This window comes from Emydura macquarii, unplaced genomic scaffold, assembly GCF_026122565.2.
Source record: "Emydura macquarii macquarii isolate MOO-44397 ecotype Brisbane River unplaced genomic scaffold, CSIRO-AGI_Emac_v2 contig_75, whole genome shotgun sequence".
In the NCBI taxonomy this organism is placed as follows: domain Eukaryota; kingdom Metazoa; phylum Chordata; order Testudines; family Chelidae; genus Emydura; species Emydura macquarii.
The window spans coordinates 7,057,470-7,082,074 of NW_027130212.1; positions in this window are offsets into that span (position 1 = coordinate 7,057,470).

Here is a 24,605-nt window from a genome sequence, read left to right on the forward strand (position 1 = left end):
TGTGTGTATGTAAATGTATAACACCTTAAGAATAATCTGTGTACATATCCATCCTATGGAAAAAGTCTGTAAAAGTCAATACAGATGAAACCAAAATAGCTGTAGAAATGTAATAGGATTTTATAGAAATAATGCTAACCCACAATAATATTTAATTTTGTTTTTTGAACCCTATTATAAAATTCTATACCAAGGACAGAACAAGGACACTTTCAATGTAATATGATTACAGTTGGTTGGAATTCCCACCCCGCCCTCCCCCCATGGAAAAGTTAAACTAAAACTAAAAACAGAAAAATATCAATCAAAAGCTTTCAGCTGAAAACCAAAATTTTGATTTGGAACTGGTACTGCAGTGCATAATGGAGAACTGGAGTTTGGGTGCCTCATGCTCCCATTGTCCTCTATGGGCTGGGCTCCCTAGCCGGACTACATCTCAGTGATGCCCTATCGTCTCCCCTCTTATGGCATCACACTGCTTTGTGAGAGTCTCTGGTCATTTTGCATCAGTTTTTTGTTTTTCAGTGAAGTCACAGTTTTCTACAGGAAGCAGACACTTTTCACACAAAAAAGTATTTATCAAAAATACAATTTTCCATTAAAACAATCTTGGTGGAAAATGTTTTACTAGTCCTAAGTATGGTTTTTAAAATGGAGATTATATTTTTAAAAAAACTTAAAATCTATAATCTTTGTCATAAAGGACAAGCATTCCTGAGATACAGTGTGTGTGTGTGTGTGTGGAGGGGGTGAGTGTGTGTGTGTGTGCTCTGTTTTGACTGGTGCCTCCCCAGAAATCTGAATGTGAACTAGAGGGTGACTTTCTTCCAAATCACCACCACCTCCACTCTCTAATTCTCCTGACTCTTCCTGGCTGATATAGGCACCACTGCCAGTGGTCACACACCTCCATAGCTTGGTCTGCAACAGAAACTTTATTGTCAGCTTCCTGTCTTTCACTTAACAGGTAGATTCACTTAACAAGCTTAAAAAAGGTCCAGAACAGCCTCTTCTAGTCCACAGTTTCCTGTCCGATAGACAGAATGTTGCTGTAACATCCCCAAGCTGGCTGTTCTACTGTACTACTCAAACCTGTATCCATCTACTACTTTTATGCACGTTACATTCAGATGTTATATAAATGTTGAAGTTTGTAGTCTCATCTTTCATATCTAGGCAACACGGCAAGCCACTAGTGCTGATCTGTAATATATTCAAAGACTGAGTTTGCAAGGAGAAAAGCCTAGCACCTGTCTTATTCACTACTAGCCTGGCCAGAAGGAAGCTCTTCTTTGACTCACCTAATAGAGCCATTTCCTAAAAGCCCTGAAAGTTCTACTTTGTGTGTGTCAGCTTTGGTAATATACAAAATGCATGAAGAGTGAGGTCAACTGGATGGGGTTTCACAGGCAAGAAGATGATCAGTGTCGTACCGAAGGAGGGGCAAGGTGAGGCCAGGCCCCCGGGCGCCGGCCTGCGTGGGGCGCCAGCTGATCCTTCATGACACTCAGGAGGCAGGGGGTGCTTCCTGCGCTCCACATGCATTGTGAAGGGCTGGCCTGATGCTCTCCCCACAGCCAGAGGGTGAGGCCGTCCAGCCTGAGCCAGCGCTGGGCTGTGGGCTGCAGCAGGAGATCACTGAGGACAACTTAGCTGTTTTAAGTATATTCCTCTGTAATGTAAAAGGTGTAGTACTCTTTGAATGAACATTACTTGCACACCTGTGTTCACCAGTTGCCACACTCATTCTGTTTCTACACTCAGGGTATGTCTACACTGACGGCGGCAAAATCGCCACTGTCAGATCAACCTTTCAGGATCGATTGAGCGGTCAGTGAAGATCTGCTCAATCGATCCAGAAGTCGAAGCAGTAAAATCACCCACTGAAGTGGCATAGTGCTGCATCAGTGGGAACATGGTTCCCATCGGTACAGTTCAGTGAAGACATTGTGCAGAATGGAAGCACAGCAGTCTGCATAGTTTGCGTAATTCCCGTTGACTGCCGCCGAATCGCCAGGTAAGTGTAGACCAGGCCTGAGACAGCTGGTGGGTTGCATATCTTTTCTACACCTTGAGTGTAGATCACTTACTCAGGCATGTGCATTCTTCCTTCTTTGAGAGGAACAATGGGGCGGGGCTTCTAATTAAGCACCAGAAAGCTGAAAGTATATGAGAAGGTTCAGCTATCTTAAATTAAAAAATTAGGAGACAAAGGCTCTGGGCCTCCTTTTATTCTGATTCACATCTGGGTTTAATAATTGCAATCAATCATGAGATATCACAATCAGGACCCTGTATTCCATCCCCTAACCACCAACACACATAGCTCAATACAATCTCTTGAACAAAGATTATGGTCAGAATATCGCAACATAGAATTTTAACTAGTGAATGTTTTGTTGCTTTTTTTTTAACCATTAGGCTCTGTTTTTTATTTTAAGATAATTACTTTTTGTAAGCCTGACTCATTATTGCTCTTCTTGTCTCTAAGTACTTACCCCTCAATTTTATTAAACGAGCAAATTTATATTTCCTTTCCTTTAACCTGTAGTTACTGTTCTTAAGCTTCAGAAAACAATCACTGGGACAATGGGAGAAGATATTAAATATAATGCAGCCACTTTCTAAATATGCTGAAATAAAACAACTTAGGAAGAACATAAGTCACCCTTAGTACTTGCTGCTATACAAGAAAAATATAAAGGTTAATTTACAGCCAGTGACTCCAGAGTTCTACTTATTATGCTGCACCTTCAATAAGGAAAAGGGTGTGTTCTTACCTCCAATTAGCTAACTAGAGGTAAAATTCTAGTCAAGACCAAGTTTGTAGTCTGCTTTATTAGACAAATTTCAACTAACCCGAGGTAAACCCTTAATTTGAGATAAGAAAATACCTTTGTTTGGCCATGCTAAAAGAAAGACAGGAAATGATGGCTGTGGTTTAATTAACCACAACTTTATTTGCTTAAAATATCTGAGAGTATCCAGCAATAAATTGTACAGTGCATGTCATCATTATTTCCTTAACTGTTTCCACCTCTGGAGGGGGGTGGGTACTATCAGCCATCCCTCTTCACAACTGGTCCTAGCCAGTTTCCCCTTGTATGAGGATTAAGGAGGCTGGAAAAGGAGGGAGGTTAGCTCCCTGCTGTACCAGATGTTAGAAGCCCAAGCCCCTCTTCCTCAGCTCTCTTAATGGATGCTTTCCTCCAAATCCCCTTTCAATATATTTTATCTGATCACTGTATCCTTTCTGTCATCAGTACCTGCACTGGACATCTGCTTTTTGTTTGTTTGTTTGTTTGTTAGTTGGGACATTTTAACTTAATGCCCCCTGCACACCCCACTGGGTCCCTGACTTGCTGTGGGGAAGGTGAAACAACTCACCATACCTTCGCCAATCTGGGAGTGAGGGAAAAAAATCTTTCCCCACCCTCAAGGAAAATAGGTGACTAGTATAATGCCCACAGTGAATCACGAAGAAATTCCAAGAGTCTGTGTTGCCAGTCCAATCCCAGTGTGAGAGGACTATTCTGAAATTGCTGAGGGTATAACCTCTCCATTCCTGGTCATGTAAAGGTCTCCACCTTAAACTTTCACCAGATGTCCTGATTTTACAGGGATAGTCCCAATATTCAGGACTTTTTCTTATATGGGCACCTATTACTCCCCAACCATCCCAATTTTTCACACTTGCTATCTGGTCACCCTAACTTTCAGATGGAATTTTCTTAAGAAACTGTTTATTTGGAAATGGCTACTGAGTTGACTCTGTTTACCTTTAGGGTTGAGTCTGTGGCTTTTTCCTGGTTATTAGTTCTCTGATCATTATATTAAACATTGTGATTTGTATGTACTCCATGTTACTGTTCAAGCAGAGACTATCCTTGCCAGAATCACAACCCCCACAGTGCAGCCACAGTGCTATCCGATTGGATGACACTTTCTTAGGCAACCTGCCATTGCTTGTACTCGATTATCCAGAAGGTTGATGCTGAGTGCTGTGAAGCAACCTCCATTTCTCTGACCTGGTGTCACAGTCATTAACTTTCTTCTTGCTGTGAAAATGAATTATTTTTCCTTCTTCCTATACATCCTCTGCCACAACAGTCAACTGTTGGATAACTAAAGTATGCAAACAGGTGCACCTAAATTCCAGATAAGCAGAGCTCTGTGTGCAGCTGCTGATCATTTTCTAGAGTATGCTGGCAGGTTTATCGAATTAACGTGAATTGGGAGAACAATCCATTAGAAAAAGTGTCCACGACATAATTAAGAAGCATTTTTCCTCACTATCTCTTCTCTTCCATCCATGTTTGCGTTTTGCTTTCATGTTATATCTCTGGTTCGAATGATAAATGTTTAATGGGATAAGAGGGAAGGTCCTCTCCTGGATCTGTAACTGGTTAAAAGATAAGAAACAAACGGTAGGAATAAATGGTCAATTTTCAAAATGGAGAGAGGTATATTTGTAATGCTGTCCCCCAGGGGTCTGTACTGGGATCAGTACTGTTCAACATATTCATAAATTATCTGGAAAAATGGGTAAATAGTGAGGTGGCAAAATTTGCAGATGATACAAAACTACTTAAGATAGTTAAGTCCAAAGTAGACGCACATTGTTACAAAGGGATCTCACAAAACTGAGTGATTGGGCCACAAAATGGCAAATGAAACTCAATGTTGATAAATGCAAAGTAATGCACATTAGAAAACATAATTCCAACTATACATATAAAATGATGGGCTCTCAATTAGCTGTTACCATTCAAGAAAGAGATCTTGGAGTCGCTGTGGATAGTTCTCTGAAAATATTCACTCAATGTGCAGGGGGAGTCAAAAAAGAATGTTGAGAATCATTAAGAAGTGGCTAGATAATAAAATAGAAAATATGTATCGCCTCTTTATAAATCCCTTGATTTATAAATCTTGAATACTGCGTGCAGATCTGGATGCCCCATCTCAATAAAGATATATTGGAATTGGGAAAGGTACAGAAAATGGCAACTAAAATGATTAGGGGTAAGGAAAAGCTTCCATATGAGGCGAGATTAATCAGACTGGGACTTTTCAGCTTGGAAAGAGATGATTAAGGGGGGGATATGATAGAGGTCTCTAAAATCATGAATGGTGTGGAGAAAATAAATAAGGAAGTTTTATTTACTCTTTTTCATAACACAAGAAATAGGGGTCACCAAATGAAATTAATAGGCAGCAGGTTTAAAACGAACAAGAGGAAGTATTTTTTCACACAATGGACAGTCAACCTGTGGAACTCATTGCCAGGCCATTGTGAAGGCCAAGATTATAGCAGGATTCCAAAAAGAACCAAAACAGTTCATGGAGGATAGGTCCATCAGTGGCTATTAGCCAGGATAGGCAGAGATTGCTGTTTGCAAGAGGATGGGAATGGCCAACGGAATGGATCACTTGATTATTACCTGTCCTGTTCATTCCCTCTAAAGGCCTTGGCATTGGCCACTGTCAGAAGACAGGATATTGGCTAGAGGGATCATTGGTCTAACTGAGTATTGGCCGTTCTTAGGTTTTAATCCACCGATCAGACAGGTGCAAGTATTGTCAGTTTACCTTCTGTTAAATAAGGCAATGAACCATTTGAATGTATTTGTGCAGGTACCTAGGTTAAGTTTCATTAGAGTACCTGACTAGCTCAGAAAAGGAAGATGTTTATTAGATTTATTTGTATTAAAACTTATTTGGCTTTATTTAGCTGTCATTCTGCCTCTCCTGATATGTTAAGGCTCTTAAAAATACTGCACTTTCTGGATTGGAGAGTCATTAGAAGAATATTTATGTGAAATCATAAAGCACAGCTCATGAAAAACCCTTTGAGAACTGACCTCTAATGTTTCTGCTTTAGCAGGTACAGGTTGAAAAGTCTCAGATTAAACTATAAGCAGGTATAATAAAATAAAACCTCATGTAACTTAAATCTGAAAACATTTTTAAAAGGGTAACGGTGCTAAAGTCAATATAGCTTAATTTCTGATCATTTCTAAAATAAAAGTCGCCAGTTCTAACCATCTGCTTCTAAGTACAAAAAGAAGCACATGATGGGAGAGGAGGAGGAGGATACAACTAAATGCTAAGTCATTTTGAAAAAATATTATGGGCTATACTTTCTGTTGTTGTTGTAAGTGGGGCACAATTACATTGATGTCCCCTTTTTAAAGAGGGAAAATACTGTTTAAAGATGCTCAGACTTGACAAAAATTGGGGTCAATCTGTCTAGACACAAAGCTTGGTGACTTTACATTCATAACAATGAAAGATATTATGCTTATCTCTTCAAAATATTTGAAAATATAATCCTCTTAAAATTTAAAGTAACTGGAAAAGGAGGATCCAAGCATTAGAAGCACAATACTTCTAATCCTTTTCTGGAAGCTGGAAAGATACTTTTCTAATAATTAAACATTTTCATAAATTAACCAGTAATATAATTTTAATGATATGCTTAATTTTTAAATAGAGCAGATGTGTTCTGACATTTACTGGAACCATTGTTCTTTACAGAGAGTTTAGTTATTAACAGCAGTTTGCTTATGATCTGTGTCTGCCTTTGCCAATAGCATTTTAATGTTTCTAAAGAAAGAAATTGACATCTGAATCTGTTCTCATATTTAGGATTTTCTTCATTTTGGGTTGTATGATTTTTAATTAAATGTTTCCAGGAGACCTTTAAATATTTCAGCATTTTTAATGAAATTACCCCCCAAAATCTGGAAAAATAGTGAGGTGTGAGGGGTTTTTTTTATTTTGTTTTGCCAAGGATCAGACTCTTTGTGAATGAGCCATTTCCCAATTTGAGGTCACTGCCAATGGCATATTTGTCATTGAGGCCAGACTCCGATCTTGTTTCTACCTGTAAACAATCCAAAGTTGCTCACTGGTAGTAATTGCTTTCTATGAAGAGGTGACTGGCTCTGTGGATGTGGAGAAAGTGGTGGACATGATATACCTTGACTTTAGCAAAGCTTTTGATACGGTCTCTCACAGTATTCTTATCAGCAAGTTAAAGAAGTATGGGTTGGATGAATGGTGTATAAAATGGATAGAGAACTGGCTAGAGCATAGGGCTCAACGAGTAATGATCAATGGCTCAATGTCTAGCTGGCAGCCAGTCACAAGCGGAGTGCCCCAGGGGTCGGTCCTGGGTCCAGTTTTGTTTCATATTTTCATTAATGATCTGGAGGATAGGGTAGATTGCACCCTCAGCAAGTTTGCAGATGACACTAAGCTGGGGGGAGTGGTAGATACCCTGGAAGGTAGGGATAGGATACAGAAGGATCTAAACAAACTGGAGGATTGGGCCAAAAGAAATCTAATGAGGTTCAATAAGGACAAGTGCAGAGTCCTGCACTTAGGACGGAGGAATCCCATGCACAGCTACAGACTGGGGACTGACGAGCTAGGCAGCAGTTCTGCAGAAACGGACCTGGGAGTAACAGTGGATAAGAAGCTGGATATGAGTCAGCAGTGTGCCCTGGTTGCCAAGAAGGTTAATAACATATTGGGCTGCATTAGTAGGAGCATTGCCAGCAGATCGCGGGAAGTGATTATTCCCTTCTATTTGGCATTGGTGAGGCTGCATTTGGAGTATTTGTCCAGTTTTGGGCCCCCACTACAAAAAGGATGTGGAGAAGTTGAAGAGAGTCCAGCAGAGGGCAACAAAAATGATTAGGGGGCTGAAGCACAATACTTATGAAGAGAGGCTAAGGAAACTGGGCTTGTTTAGTCTGCAGAAGAGCAGAATGAGGGGGGATTTGATAGCAGCCTTTAACTACCTGAAAGGGGGTTCCAGGGAGGATGGAGCTAGGCTGTTCTCAGTGGTGGCAGATGACAGAACAAGGAGCAACGGTCTCAAGTTGCAGTGTGGGAGGTCTAGGTTGGACATTAGGAAAAAGTTTTTCACTAGGAGGGTGGTGAAGCACTGGAATGGGTTACCTAGGGAGGTGGTGGAATCTCCATCTTTAGAGGTTTTTAAGATGTGGCTTGACAAAACCCTCGCTGGGATTATTTAGCTGAGGTTAGTCCTTCTTTGAGCAGGGGGTTGGACTAGATGACCTCCTGAGGTCCCTTCCAACTCTATGATTCTATGAATAGCTTGGAATTTACCCTGGCATTACACAGGTCAGAACCTGACCCATGATTAAAATAGTTAAACTGTGTTACAGAAAATGTCCAGCTGCTCTGCACTCTGATGAATGTAAGTAGTTTATGGTGTTGGTGGCTAATACACTACTCAAAAAGCTAAAAGAATCAGCATTCTTTGTGTGCCCACGTCATTAGTCATTCAAAATTATGGCACAGGAAAAAAAAAAAAGGAAAAGATGTCACAGGGTCAAATCTGCCTGGCTCAACCATGTGCTGCTCCTTAGAAAAGTCTTCTGTCCAAATTCAGTAATTATATAAATAATAGTGTGTGTTTCCCAACAGTTGTCAATGATGAAAAATGGACATGATTAGTTGGGTATATCTTGCACCAAATTAACAGGCAGTGGGAATGCCTAGCAAGTATATCTTTATGTCCTCATCTTTGAAAGACTTATGCATGTGCTTAGCTGTATGTGCTGTGAGTAGTCTTCTTGGCAGACTATTCACAGTGAATAAAGTTAGGCACATGTGTAAGTCTTTGAAGGGTTGGTTTCTTACCCAGGATAAATAATCAGTTATGTAAGTATTACTGTATTGTTTTTTAACTAAAACTTTCAGAGGTTTTTGCTTTGTTTTTAATGAGCACACGATAGGTTCAATAAATAAATAAAAATAAGTCAGAGTAACATTGCTCCCTGGTGTTAACAGCATCTCAGGGCTGCGTAAAGAAAGAAATTTGATTTGAGATGCAGGCCAAATTCTTTCTATGTCTAGAGAACTTGATTAACTGCAAACTGATCTGGTGGGATGATGGTTTTCTCTGCCTTGTCAGATTAGTTGAGCCTAGGGACTGGATGGCCTGGCGGATTAGTAATAAAATATAGATCTTTTCACTTCTAGGTTACCAGTTAAAGTATAGCCCCTGTTTGTAATGACAAACACTTGTTAGTCTCTGGGATGTAGAAAAGGAGAAATTCTTACCTTTTGGTGAACCTTGGACAATCTGTAATTGAATTTAAAAGCAACTTCGCTCACACTCCCCCAAAGTGCGGGATTATTTTCTCCTCTCGTATACAGTGATCAGTCATCCACTAGACATTCTGAATCACAGGGGAAAAAATGTATTTCCCTTTTCTGCATCTTGGCTTTGTTTCTCTCTGCAAGCAGGTTTCTCTTCATGCTGGGGACTGGCAGATACTGGGCAAAGCTGACTTTCATTAATTCCAGTCCAACAATGAATTTACTATTTACAGTCAGGAGCCAGACATTTCATTTTCCTCATTTGAATTTTTGAGGAGGATAAATGTACCCACATACAACATAAAAACAGTGGTGGTTTGCGCTGGTGGACATCACACCCCCTACCTGGATATTGATATTCCCAAATAAGAAAGACTGACAGATACAGAAATTGGGTTCTGAATACCATATTCTTGGAAGGAAGTATATTGGCATACAGACCATGAAACTCTGAACTAGGAGAAGCACCATTCCATTGCTTCCCTCTGCGGTGCTTTTCTCTCTGTCTTATCCCTCATTCCTCTATTGGCTTTTCCCTCTGACTTACAACAACCAGTTGTAATGAAGTTTATAAAAAAAATAAAGAGTTCTGTAGCACTTTAAAGACTAACAAATTTAATTTCTGCAGGCATAAACTTTCGTGGTTGTAGACAAACACCTACAGGATCTCCATAAAACATTCTTAATACTACAATATCCACCTGGAGAGGTGAAGAAACAAATTGACAGAGCCAGATGTGTACCCAGATGTCACCTACTACAGGACAGACCCAACAAAGAAAACAACAGAACATCACTGGTCATCACCTACAGCCCCCAGCTAAAATCTGTCCAATACATCATTAAGGATCTACAATCTATCCTAGCAGATGATCCCTCACTGCTCAAGCTGTGAGAGGCAGACCTATCCTTGCTTACAGACAACCCCCCAACCTGAAGCAAATACTCACCAGCAACCGTGCAACATATAAGAAGATCACTAACCCAGGAACATACCTGTGCAACAAAACCCGTTGCCAGCTCTGCCCCGACATTGACTCTAGTGACACCATCACAGGTCCTAACCACATTAGCCACACCATAAGGAGCTCATTCACCTGCACATCTACTAATGTTATATATGCCATCATATGCCAGCAATGCCACGCTGCCATGTACATTGGCCAAACCGGACTGTCACTACGCAAAAGACTAAATGGACACAAATCAGACATAAAAAATGTACATAACATCCATAAACCAGTCAGAGAACACTTCAATCTCCCAGGACACTCTGTAGCTGATTTGAAAGTTGCTATACTTCTACAAAAAAAACTTCAAAAAGAGACTTCAAAGAGAAACTGCAGAATTGGAACTCATCTGCAAACTTGACACAATCAAACTGGGTCTAAATAGGGACTTGGAATGGTTATCTCATTACAAGAAGTAATTGTCACTGTTCACATACTCTCACCACCTAATCAATGGTTGTGAATAGGCCTCATCTACTCTAACTGAACGGACTTTGCTAACACCTACCCTCCCCATTGTTGTTCCTTACCCTTGGATGTATATATATACATCTTACCTGTGATTTCCACTTCATGCATCTGACGAAGTGGGTTGCAGCCCACGAAAGCTTATGCCTGCAGAAATTAAATTTGTTAGTCTTTAACGTGCTACAGAACTCTCGTTGTTTTTGCTGTATACAGACTAACATGACCACCCCTCTGGAACTTTTCACAATGGAGTTTATGGCTCCTTGTTAGTCAGACTTTCATGACTGTCTTTTATAGTTACCTGTCCCATATAATTTGAGTATGAATAGGTTGAAGGCATTCTAGCTAATGTCTCTTATGCAAATACCCTTCACAAACAAGAATGAGGCCACAGAAGATCAGTAAAATAAATGCAAAATTACCCAGAATTATTGTAGCCCAATACACAATCTGGAGTTTCAAGCTACTTTAGCCCTTTTTTTTTCTGCCTCAGTGCATATGGATAAGACATTTGTTAGCCATGCAATCCTGTATTTTAAAATGGACAATTGTAAGTGTTTTAAGAAAGAGATTATATTTTTTGTTGTCTGTACAGTGACTGGCACAATGCGGTTTTGATCCATGACTGGGGCTCCTGGGTGCTTTCACTTGGTTGCTGTTGTCTGGGAAACTCTCTCTCTTATTTCTAAGGACTTGCCTACATGAACATTAGTTCATGGCAAGCTGGGATGTGACTGCCACACACTAGCCTGCTGTGGAGAAATTGTCCAGGTGGATCCTGCTGATGTGCCTTGACAGTTCATTAATACGCTTTGATCTAGTCCTGTTTCAAAGAGGACTAGATCATAGCACATTAATGAACTATCAATCAAGGCACATTAGCAGGATCCACAGGGACAGTTACTCCACAGCAGGCTCCTTGGGGTAGATTCACACCTCAGCTTGGCATGAACTACTGTTTATATAGGCAAGCCCTTAATCAATGGTGCAAACCAGTATCACATGGTCTGGAAGCAAAATTGTGATAAGTTACTGGATGGGAAAGGAGTCAAAACTGAGGAAGATGAAGAAATATTGCTACAGAATATGCAGTTTTCTGAATATATACCAAATCCAACAGACTTGATATTTTTCCAGTGTTATGTTACTTCAATGAGTGGATACTGAGGTCAGTGGCTGTCTTGGACTGTGTAACTAACTAGGTCAGAAATTCAAGAAACTATTTTAATTCCATCATTATATTACACTATTCATATAGTTTTGATCTGTCAGACTATGGTGCAGAGAGAGAGAGAGTCTTATACAGGCAGTTTCTTTGTTTTCACTCAGTATGACTATTAAAAAATGAATGAAGGAGTTTACCCTGAGAAACTACTAAACAATACAGAAGGGACATTTTTAACATGCTTGTTGTCAGGAGGATGTTTGCAGTGGGAGCTTGCGTGCTCCAGCAAAGAATCTGAAAGACACATCAATGGTACCCCCTCCAAGATTACATTCAGTTGTTATTACTTTGATTCCTTTGTTCAGCTCACACTCACCGATGACTTTTTCATTCTCTTAAATTCTCATTTCAAAATGTTATGAACATCTAGGGACACTTTCTAATCTAAATGACTTCCCTCTGTAAGCTCTTTTTTGCCATATTTACTAATTCTTGAAGCTGTTTGTTTTTGAGCAGTGCTTGTTCCTTGTCAGTCTGTTTCTTCCTCTTCAATTCTGCACCAAAGCACAAAATACTGAATCTGTGACAGTCGTTTCCATGGCCACACAGATGTCACCAACACCAAATGATGCCTTTGCTGCATGTTGAAGCAGAAGGAATAGTTGGGTTGTGATTGTCAGGGATCAGGGCCTGCTGCAGTCACTCTCCGGGGAACCCAGCAAGTACAGCTGGCTTGCAGCAGGTCGGGATGTAAAAATTAGTTTAATTAAATATCCGTTTAAACGTTTTAAAAATAGAACGTTTAAACGGTTAAACGCATGGCGGAGGAGCCCTGCTGGGCTCGGCTCCTCACTGCCAAGTGAGAGCTGCCCAGCTGTGGCTCCCCTCCACTGTGCTTGCAGAGCCGCAGCTGGGCAGCTCTCACTCACTGGGAGCTGAGCCGCGCCCAGCTGTGGCTATCTCTTCCCCCTCCCCCGGCACTGTGTTCCACGACTCCCCGCCAGCAAGAGTTGCCCAGCTGCTCTCGCTTGTGGGAGCTGAGCCCAGCTGCCACTCCCTTCTCCCCCCAGTTTAAATGGTAATTAGCTGTTTAAAATGTTTAAACAGCTGATTAACGTTTAAACGGTTACACTTTTACATCCCTAGCAGCTGGCTACCTAATTGCCTTTACCATCTGACTGGTCAGGAAAAGCAGGTAGCTGGCTTTTAAGCCCAGCAGCAGCAGCTCTCTGGATGCTCAACATGTTCATGCCTGCAGCTGCAATCCACCCAGTGTATGCTGCTTTTTGCGTTGCTGCATCCCTGCTAGTACTTCTGTTCCTCCCTTGTTCCCACACCTTGCTCCTGCTCATTACCTGCTACCTCACATTTTTCCTGGTTGGCTTCTTCATCCTGCTTCTGGTTCCTGATCCCAGCTCTGACTCCTGGCATGGCTACTGATTCCTGGTTCTGGCTCTGACCTTTGGTTTGGATCTACTACCTCATTCTTGCTCTGACCACAGACTGGTCTCTAACAGTGATGGAGAAAAGCTGTAATCTTCAAACACAAATATTTGTGAAAGGAATATAGAAAAACTAATGGAAATTTCCATGTGAAGAAATATGTGAAAGGAGTGTTGAAATTATTGACACTGAAGTAATATGTCAAATCCAAGATTGAGTGTAGGTCTGTGGAAAACTGCCTGACTGTGTAATATTGCATGGCCTTTCATGCCTAATGGTCTAGGGAGCTCGTGACCAATCATGCCAGCATTCTGAAAGAGCAAATTATATGATGGGATACTGACCAGGGAAAATTCATACATATAAATGTTCACCTTTATGTTTTTGGTTCTTGAGTGAGATTACCAATTTAACATACAACAATACACTCATGCTCAGTGTTTATATTTTGAGTTCTGCACCTGGATGTGTTCTGAAAAACACTTGAAATTCCAGATCTGTGCGATGTCCTGTTACTAGTACAAAACCACTTATTAGAGAGATGCATGTTGTTGTTACAATACCTACTGCTATATGGTTCACCTTGCCTCTACTACAATATAAGTGTTTAAAAAGGACAATTCATATTTATCCTTCATGTTTTTACCCTACTAATGTATCATGTTCCCATGCCAATTAGATGATGGAGAGGGGCATTTGAGCTAAAAACTTTTCATGATATATACAGTTTTTCTTAGGATAGGAAAGGGGAATGCTTCTTTGCTGCTTTGTGGAAAAGTACATGCAAGTACCAGGCTCAAAGAAAATCACCAAAACCCCATCTCTCTAGTGGAGTTCAGGAAAGGGGTTTTCTCTCCATTTTCATTACATATCCTAACCTCCTTGGCTGTCTATCAAGGTGCTCCACAGCATTCTTTCAGTCAGTGGTCTGACCAGGAGTGTTCAGTGTACTGTGCAATGTAAACCTAATAAGATTCATGATACAGCATCAAACAAAAGTGATTTTGGAAAAAGCTGGTTTATTGGCCTAGGCCTCAGGTCTGATAAACCCAAAGTCTCTGAAACCATAGGACTGACTCAGTTCTTCTTAAATTTACAAACTAGATTGCATGGAATTTATGGTCTGAGTTTTGTGGGTAAGAGCTCTTTGTGGACATTAAGTAAAGTGCCATGGCATTCTGAATAGTGCAGAAGCTTATGTCTGTGGGCTTGACCAAACATTTCTCTCCCAGCAACTTCCTGTGTGCCAAGTGCATGCCTGACACCTGTTCTCACATTGCAGAAGTGACTGAATTTCAGGTTACTGCATGTATGCAGTTTGTGAAGCACCTTGGGATTCTTTGGGATGAAGGATACCACCAGTAACATTTTACAAAACAAAGCCCTCACTCCTATTACTCACTGGCACAGTGCTAACTAGAACAACAGTATAGGACATAGAAATAAATCCCATTTTAAAGATAAAATAGAACACAACGGTAAGTTAGCAGTGCACATTGGGGAATACGTAACATCTTCTTCCCAGGACCACCTCCTCCAGAAAGGAAGGTTTTGCTTTCTTTTTGTTCCAGCTGTTATCCTACAAGGTCTGCACGTTATGTTTATTTACCTTTTCAGGAAGGCTGAGGATATTTGATGTTCGTAAACTGTAGCAAAATGGTTGTTACCAAATTCTATCTTAGCACAACACCACTGACTTTAGAGCGGAGCCAGTAGAGAATTTGACCCTAAACAAAATTTTTGCAAGTTGCAAGTACATAAACACTTGCCTGTATTCATTCACAACAATAAACTAGAATTGTAAGATAAGGAAATGCTTTATCTGTGAGCCTCAAGTGCCTTATAGGTGACTAGAGACCCAAAATCAGATTATTAAGATGTACTGTAATGTCTCTTCTGAATCTCTGGCAAACTCCTCTGCCTTTCTGAGAAAGTCACTAACTTGCCATCCAGCTGGCACCAGGGCTTTATTACTTTAAAAAAAAAGAGCCTCTGATCCTATTATTAACATGCAAATTCAATGGAGATTGAATGGGTTGTTCACTTCCAAACAATAGGAGGTAGGTAAATTAAAGTTTTAGAACTGTAACAGCATCTCTCTTTGTGCTGTCTAGTTCAGCAATATGAACCTTGCAATACTTGACATCCATCACAACATTTCCTGAAGTTGCTGCTCTGCTACTTAGACCAAACCACAAATTCAGGCCTGCAGACTGTAATTTGGAGATGTTAAATGACTATAATGTGGAACATATCTGATGATGTATTGTGCTTTAGAATAATAAAACTACTGAAAATTGCAGCCCGGAGAACTGTAGCAAATCTATAATTATCTGTGTTTGCAGGATTTGCTCTAAGAACATTATGTTGTTTAATCCATGCCTTCCTTTCCCTTTGTTTCCTTACTTGGGTTCTTAGAAAAAAGGATGAAGCATTCAGTGATGTTTTTGCACTTAGTCCCACTCCCACCTGGTTGCTTGCTTTTTCCTTCTCACTGTCACATAACAAATCTCCTGGCCTTGGTTTCGCCTCATATTCAGCAGCAACAACGGAGATCTTGATGCAGAGCCCTAATTTTGAGTGTTCCATTGTTCTGTTCCATTGTTCCATTTCATTAGCTGCAGTTCTTGTCCTGGGAGTAGCCAGAATACCCTCCTGGGTTGGTGGCAAAAGACTTGCTGCCTTTATTTATGTATTTATTTTTGGTAATAGGTTGGTCTTCATAGTTAAATGGGAATGATCCAGTTTCAAGAATAAGCATTCTGGTGGAATGGAAGGAGCTTGCTGGCACACATTTGTGGTTCCTTTTTATTATTTTCTTTTTTACCAGAGGAATGCCATGCTCTTTTGGGATCAATGAGGATTTTTTTTCCCTTGCTATTTTCCATTTCACAGAGTATCTTATCCTCCAACTCATTGTCAGTTCATTGGTTGTTTTCCGGAATCATCTGAAAGAGACTTTCTGCAGAGTGATTCAAGACACAATTTCCCCTGACTTTCAAAGACTGCTTTTCTTCAGGGTCTTTTCAGCCCAAGGACTCCTGAGACAAGTTAAGGACGAACCTTCAAAGTTTCAGAACTTGAGTTGCTCCAGATAAGCAGCCGAAAGCTTGGGGGCTTTTCTGAACCTCCTGAGTCTGTAGAATTGATCTGGAAATCTCACAACAACAGGTTTCCTTGTGAGATTACAGGCACTTCTCCTCCTGGGTCCAGCAGGGAATTAACACAAGAGCACTTATCATAGGATTCTGACACTTCCCGTTTCCCAGAAAAGCACACGATTATAGGGGTTGTCAAATTAGTCTAACATTCCAGAATCTCAACAAAGGCTGAGTTTGTTACATTCTGAAAAGTTTCCTTATTTTAATCATTTATTCCCAGACATGGGACAAAGAATTAAAGCCAGGTGTCTAGTTCAGTATTTATTTTTGTATGTCAAAGGCTGTCCTAGAAGGAATACATTTTTAGCCAGAAGCTACTGGGTGTTGAGTTCTTTTGAAAATCTGGCCCTTTAGGCACAACAGAAGTTGTGTAGGTTGCTCAGTGTCTTTACATCATTTTAATCTGTGGTGATCCTCAAATTAGAATTTGAACATACAGCTCATCTGAATAAAAAAGCATGTATTTCTGAATAGTCCTAATAACTCAGGAGGTAATAGAAGTAAACATTTATAGATAGATATTCCTTTCTGAGATCTTTTGATTTGTACAAGATGCTATTTCATGGATGCTTGCATTAAGGCTGCACACTTGCTGTAAGTGAAATGTAGGTTGACAGATGTTAGTGGCAAGGTAACAAAAGCCACACATTATGGTCTGTCTCTATTTGAGAACTGAAAGCCATTGCCTAGCACATTTTAGTCACTTTTATTGAAAACATATTTTACTAGCAGTTCGCTTGGAGATGAGTGTTCTTTGAAGTGACACAGACTATTTGACTTAACACAGATGGACTCTAGCAAAGCATGAACAGACTTTCTGAACTTTAGTTCCTTTTAGGTCTTTGCTGTATTACCTGTCTTTCATTGGAGCGGAAGTTACAATTGCTTATATATTTTAGATGTCTTAATAATACACACAGAAACAAAAAGTTCAGTGTGCTGAAATTCCTTTAGCCTCTATCTGTATTGTATATAGTAATTTGACTGTGAACTATCAAAATGGAAACTAAGTATAGGAAAGCTCATAATACAGACTTTCCTTTTTGATAAAACTCTTCCAACGTAAGCAGAACTTTACGAAAAAAAAAAAAAATCCTGCTCCAAGCAGAGCTTCCTGTAACCTGAGAAGGAAAAGAGGCTGAAGACATGAAGGCCATGAAATCAGTGAGGATCCTTGCTATGCAAATTTCAATTTTGCTGGGTGGTGCTCAGGTAGTAGAGTGGAAATTGTTAGGAAGACCTAAGATCGTTGAAGACATTGGCTGTCACTACTCAGATTCTGCAACCTGTGATTTTATCCACATGGCTATGGATGGAACTGTGAACAAATGTAGGAGTTTGTATGTTGACCAGTTGCATTAAAAAGTACTTTATTGTTTGATGGTAAGGGAAGTGGTTAAGTCTAAGCTCAATTCTACAAGCACTGACATTAAAGGAAGGGGTGGGGGAGAAACATAATGGTGTATCTAGTCTTAAACCAGTGATGTGATTCTCCTCACTTCATTACATACATTAAGGAACTCTATACACACAGGTTGATGTAGGCCTGTACATTTTGGGGGCTTTTCAAGCTCTGGGGAATCCTTCCATGCTCATCTGTGATAGCAGACCCTGTGGCCATGTACTCTCTTTCCACGGTGAAGGATTGCTAGTAGCTACCGCTGCTCCTCCAGTCCCCAAAGGCCAGAGTAGACTTTGCATTGCTACTCAATAGCTTGCAGAGGGTGTACACCACTCAAATGGTGTCCCCAAATCCTGACATCTTTTCAGAAGTGGAGCTGCACCAGCTCTGCTGGGTCAGGGCCCTCAACATTATGTCTAGACTGCAGCTGGGAGCAAGTCTCCAAGCCCAGATAGACAGACTTGCTCTAGCGCAGCTTGGGCTATCACATTAATAGCATTCAGCTGACAACTTGAAAAGACATGCAGGAGCAAGCAAAATTTGCTGTGAAGTTGTCAGTTACTGCTGATGTACAGAACTGGGCAAAGTTTTTCAGACAACTTTTTTGGCGAAAAATGCAGATTCAGTGATACCGAATGATTTGTGAATTCATGTCAGGCTCACTTAATTGTTTTGCTCTAATTTTTTAAAAAACAAAATCCAAATGTTTCACTTCAACATTTTCAAAACAAAAACCTTTTGATGTTTCAGTTTGAAATGAGTTGGTTCAAAGTTTTCTTTAATTTTATTTTTAAAAAAGCATTCAAATGCTCTATATCAAAACAAAACATTTTCTTTGACCCAAAATGATTTTTTGTTCTGGTTGGCTGAATGATGAGAAAAAATCCATTTTTGGTTCAATCCCAAATAACTTTTTAATTTTTTTTTTCATAAATTGCCAGCAAACCCAACCATTCATTTTTCCACAGTTCCACTTATGTACATACGATTTCATGTTACCAGGTTGTTGGGGTTTTGACACTATTTTTTTACTTATTTTTGACACTACCATCATTTTGTCCTAACTGGTGAAAGCAAATCTCACTGATATACAATTTCCAAGGCAAAAAGACAGATTGCCAATAGGCATCGGGAGAACTTCTGGAATTCATACCAAAGTATTTCTCTTTGTTCTGTCAGTCTTTCCTCTTCCACCAGTCGTACCCAGAACTGTAATATTTGGTGCTGGTCAGAGAGTCATAAAAAATAGAGATGGAAAAGACCGATTAGATCAACCGTTATATATTGTTTCAAATACAGGATTTGTTTGCTACATTCCCCTCTAGTCTTCTGTCCTAGAAACCTCCCATGATATAGGGCTCCAGCACTTTCCTTAGGATATTATTGCACAAAAAGCTAGACCTCACTGTCAAGAAGTCTTTTTTTTTATTATTGTTCATATTATGATACTGCTATAGTTCCCAACTAAAACTAGGATATGATTTATTTCAGCCTTAATTTTCCATTCAAAAATTAAATCTTCCCATTGCTACTACTTAGACCTCAGTTCTATGGCGGAGGAGGGAATGATCTGCACAATTTGAATTGCACATCATCTCCAGTAATAAAGATGGAATCAGAATTTGGTTGGTAGTTTCACTGGTGATCCCAGGATCTGTGCACCTCCTGAGGGATGCTAAGTACCCTCAGTTGCCTCAAGTCTCAGCAATTTGCAGGATTGGGACCTACATAATTCTTCTCTCTCTCTAAGAAGCTAACACCCTTAAAATATGTATAGACTGTCTTTTAACAAATATTTGAATTGTGCCTAACACAATGAGGCCCCACTTCCTTACAAAAAATAATCTTGATTTATTCTGGATCTACCTTTCTTAAATTAGATTTTAACATGCCAGCATGCAAGAACATTTTATAAATATCAACATGCCAGTGGAATGTTTTATACATTATCAGCTTTTAAAGCCCTAGTATCCTGACAGCTTGTCAGAATATTACAGTAGCTGATAATTATTCACAAGCAGTTAAGCAGGTTATTGCCTAGAGCACTAAAGGAGAAAATAACACTTAACTTAGCCCAACATCTATCTCATCCCAACATCCAGATCATCACTTTGTGTATGAGCATTAACCCATTCAGTTCTACAGACTTCCAACACAGGGTCACTCAGAGAGCTTCCTGGTCAGTTGCTCTGCTGTTTTGGTCACATTATCGTAGAATATTACTGCTGTTCCCAGCCAGGAAGACTGTAATTAATGGCCCAAATATACACACATTTTCTTCTCCTGAGTAATCCCATTGTCATCATATGAGGCTATGTATGTGAGCGGAGGTTTTCAGGGTTGGGGTCTATATGAAAATAAACAAGAGAAGTTAATTCAGTACATAGTGCTTGCTTCAATACTGAACTTATGTTCTGCTGTGAAAGCAAGGTCCTGCAACTGCAGATATGTTTCATGCCTGAAGTGTAAACCCAAGTTCCTGACAGCCTGTGGACATTAAGGGCCAATTTCTGCATCCCCACCCCCCACACTGAAAGCAGTGGAAGAACTCAAGAAGTAAGACACTACTCAGTGTAAGTGTGGCAAAATCTAGCTCTTCATTCCAGGCATGGGGAACTTCATTAGTCCTCATTAAATTCCTACTCTAGTTTTAATTATATACATAATTGCTCTTCATTTCATATATGAAACGGTTGTGTAGTGTTTCTGGGTGCAGCATAACAGCCATAATCCTTCCCCCCAAAGCACAGCTGCATTTAACTGGCATGTGACTTGAGCCTTATATATAAAGTTTGAAGAAGACTGTAGCTAACTAAGGAGAAAAGATAACATTGTAAGAAGGCAAGAATAAATAAATGCTGAGGCTTCCAGAGAGCCTCTCCTAGAAATTTTGTCATATGTCATTTCATGCATTTTTGCAGGTTCTAAGGCATTAAATACAATTTCTTCTTCATTTACCCACACATCATAGAGTCATTGTTCCATCTTCTCAGTCATACACAAACTACTGTAACCAAATCCATATAAACCTCAGCAGTAGACACACGGTTTGGGTCACTCCAACCAGACCCTGCACCTGGCTCTGCAACCTTGTCTATACCATCCAGGACTCCCTTTACAATAGACCTCCCATCATCTAACACCAACCTGGCTACCTACTCCCTGGATATAAGTGCCCAGTTCAACCAGCAAACTGTTCCCCCAGTTCAAAACTACTCTTGCTCCTTCCATAACCCACTTTTCAGCTACTTCCAAATGCCCAGACAATTGAACATGTCCCCCCAGGCATCCTCCAGCAAACTTTTCCTCTACAATTCTGGCTCCTTCATCAGGTTGTCACCATATGACCTTCCCCACTTCAGCTAAGAAACCCAATCCTTCTGGCTCTTTCCAGCACATTCTAGCTCCCTCCACTGCTTCCTTCTTTTGAACTTATTGGCTTCCTTCACCAACAATATAATTCCCCATCAGACATGCACAAGCACAAAAACCAACAGACCCACCTATCTTATGCTGCCTACAACGCTTTCTCCTCCTGTCTGTTCCAAGCTGACCTCAGTATCCCTGACCTGAATATAAACTTCTCCAATCGGATTTCTTCAGCGCCAGGCTCAGTATCTACTCTGAATTTCTCACATGTCCCCTTTAGATCAGTTCTCTCCAATACCCACCCCCAGCTCAGCAAACCGAGCATAGCTCTGCTCCCTTAAAATAAATATGCCACTTCCCTCCAGCCTGATTTCTTTCCCCATCACTTGCATTTCCCTCGTTGACCAAGAGCAGAGGTGGGTAAAAGGGACACTTGGAGAGGCCACGGGTCAATGAAGTTTTAGGGGAAAGGAAAGTAGTATATGTAAATGCAGGAGTCTGGAGAGAGTGGGAAGAGGCACTTAGGGGCAGTAGCTGCTGAAGGGAGGGAGCAGCTTAGAGACACTGGATGGGGTGGAACAGGTTAGCAGGGAGGCAAAGAAGAGTGTTTTGGAGGTGCTGTTGTCTGGAGCATTGCCAACACTTGCAATTTCATTGCTAGTCTTGCAATATTTGGTGTTTTTCTTTAAGCCCCAATTCTCAGATTCATGTGATTGCATGAGAATCCCAGCTTTCTTACTTTTTTTTAAGTTTCTATCCCTCATATTTGCTTGAATACCTGACCTAAGTGCATACTACAGTCTCAGAAACCAGAAGGCAAGTATATATTTTTCATTTCATGATTAAGCAAAGCTCATGATTTTCTGGGAACTAACTCATTGTTTTTGAAGGTTTAGGGTCAGTAATTGTCTGTACAAGGAGGGTTGGGTTGTGCATAGAGGTCAGGGGATCAGAGTACAGAGCAGTGCTTCACCAAGACAGATGGCAGTGCTGCTCTGCATAACTGTAGGCTTGAGTAGTTGACAGGGTAAGGCAGTTGGAGGTGGAGTGGGAAGGCAACGTCTCCAACTCCCTGCCCCCCTCCCCAGCAACCGGCCTAGGTTGAATACATATTTAAATTTATAAAGTATTCTAGGATCCTTGGTGATGAAAGGTGCTATATAAATGCATGCTATTATTGACCATATACAACTATCTCTGATGTTATATATTTACTACTTTACTTTCAAATACTATTAGGACTTTGGCTGGAATCACAGCATAGCATAGAGTCAACCATTCTCTGCTCCTCACCTCCCACCCCACCAAAAAAACCCTTTGATATTCACTATCTAACCCTTATTCAGAATAATTTAGTAGTGGAAAATACCAGTGCTATCAGCAAATATTATATGTACACTCAGTACAAAGATTCAGATAAATTTCTTAGCCATAGGCTAAGAAGAGAGTCATAAATATTGGAGATTACAATCTCAGTAGCTATTGATGATATAAAAAATGAGCATTGTCTGTGTGTATATGGGTGCTGCCCTGAAACTTTATTTTACTGTGAAAGTCTTTTTTTTTTAAACACTGTATAAAAGCAGAAAAAACTCCTTGATCAGGAAGAAGAGGAGCTTAGTGCTAGATCATACATACATAGAGCATCACATTTTGTGTTGGCCTTGCTCAACTGAGCAAGAGTGAAGGGATTTGCAAACAGGCAAGAAAGGGTCAGGACCATGACTCTCTGTCCCACCTCTGCATCACCATGCAGGGTGAGGCTAGTGGGATTGGTTCAGACAAAGTACTCATGTATATTTCCTATGTACAGGAAGCAGCACCAGAGGTGAGTGTATCTCAGGCATGCTCTATTAGTTCATCTCTAGGGAAGAGGTGGCTCTGCACTGCTCCCTATCCAGGGCTGCTTCTTCAAGTAGTGTCCCTATAGGTGCTCCACTGTAGGTGTCTTTGTGTCCCTGCACCTAAGATGAGAGATTTTTAGTAGCAGTTTCCGTCTGGGCCGCACATGTGCTCTCCCCATTTCTCCACAATTTAGTCAGTTGGTTTGGCTATTGTTAGGGTTTAAGTCTGATTCAAGCCTTGGTTTTGTGTTTGCATTTGGATTCAATGGCAAAACATCCTGAAAAATTTTCTTAGATCAAAATCTTATGAGATCAGCTGTTCTTACAAGTTTTCTGCTATCATGAATGTTGAAAAGGATTCCCCCTTATTGTGGATTTGACCTGGAACAAGAATAGTAGAGTTGGGGTCATAGCTGGAGATTCGAAGGAGATGAGCATCCCTATTTGGCCTGTCCCCAAGACACACTACATTGTGTGGGAGTGAATAGTAGGAATCTCCATGCCATGGTAAATTATGCAAATTGGTGGTGGTGCACATCAGTGAAATAGTCAATAAAGAGAACCTCTAAAGAATCCCTTATTCTGGAGAGATCCAGTAATTACTGGAGACATCTGTGACAGTAACATTAAAATAATTTGTCTAAACATCAAAATATAGAAGGCTCCGATTAACTGGAACAATAATCTATTGTGCATCTGACAAGCAACTTGAAAAAGAAGCCTATACACAAATATGTTGAGAAACACATTAGAAAGTGTCCCCCTCTATACTGCTTATGATATAATGATCAGATCCTTTGCTTGTTTGACATGATCATTTGGTAATCAGTTCTGATGATGAGTTTCAGCTACATGCAGGCACTTACCCAGTAAAGCATCTCAATGCCTAGCTCCAACAAATAAAACTAAGTTTGAAAATAAGGGAGGCAATCCTAAATACAGCTAGCCATTGTTGTGGCTTTAAAGTAGCACCCCCCAAGATTAGAGGAAAGAAACTTGAACAGGTAGAAAGTGTTGATAAAATTATATGATCTGAAGCTTAAAAGATTAAATGTATTAATTCCAACTTGGGTATTTAAATGATTGCACAGAAATAGTGTTGCAGGATGGCTTCCGATTCTTGTCCATCCTCTGATTGCAAATGCCAGGTGTATGTCATAAATTAGTAATTGCTAGGCTTAAAATGAATTTTAGTTTACAAAAAATCTGTTATTTGAATTCAAAATGTAACTGGAAAGAGAAAATATTGATAGTGGTAAAGACTTAAATGTGTGCTGTTCTCTTGACCTGTAGCGTTCATGGATTTTAAACTCTAACTTCTGTAATATGGGTAACAGTAAAGAGTCCCTGGATCCACTGCTGATCCATGTATAAAGTAAATGATTCACTAACTGCCGTAGAGGGCCAGGTTTTGCCCTTTATTCACACACATGTGTGATGTAAGATGCTACTTAATCTGATTAAGGGTGGCAGAATCTGTCCAACGTAAAATGTAGTATGATAAGAATGACACTTCTTATGTGTGCCCTGACACATCTCATGATAAGACCCTTATGACTTTACCAAACTTTAGAAGTCCAGGCTAAGATTTCTCATGCTGGGTGT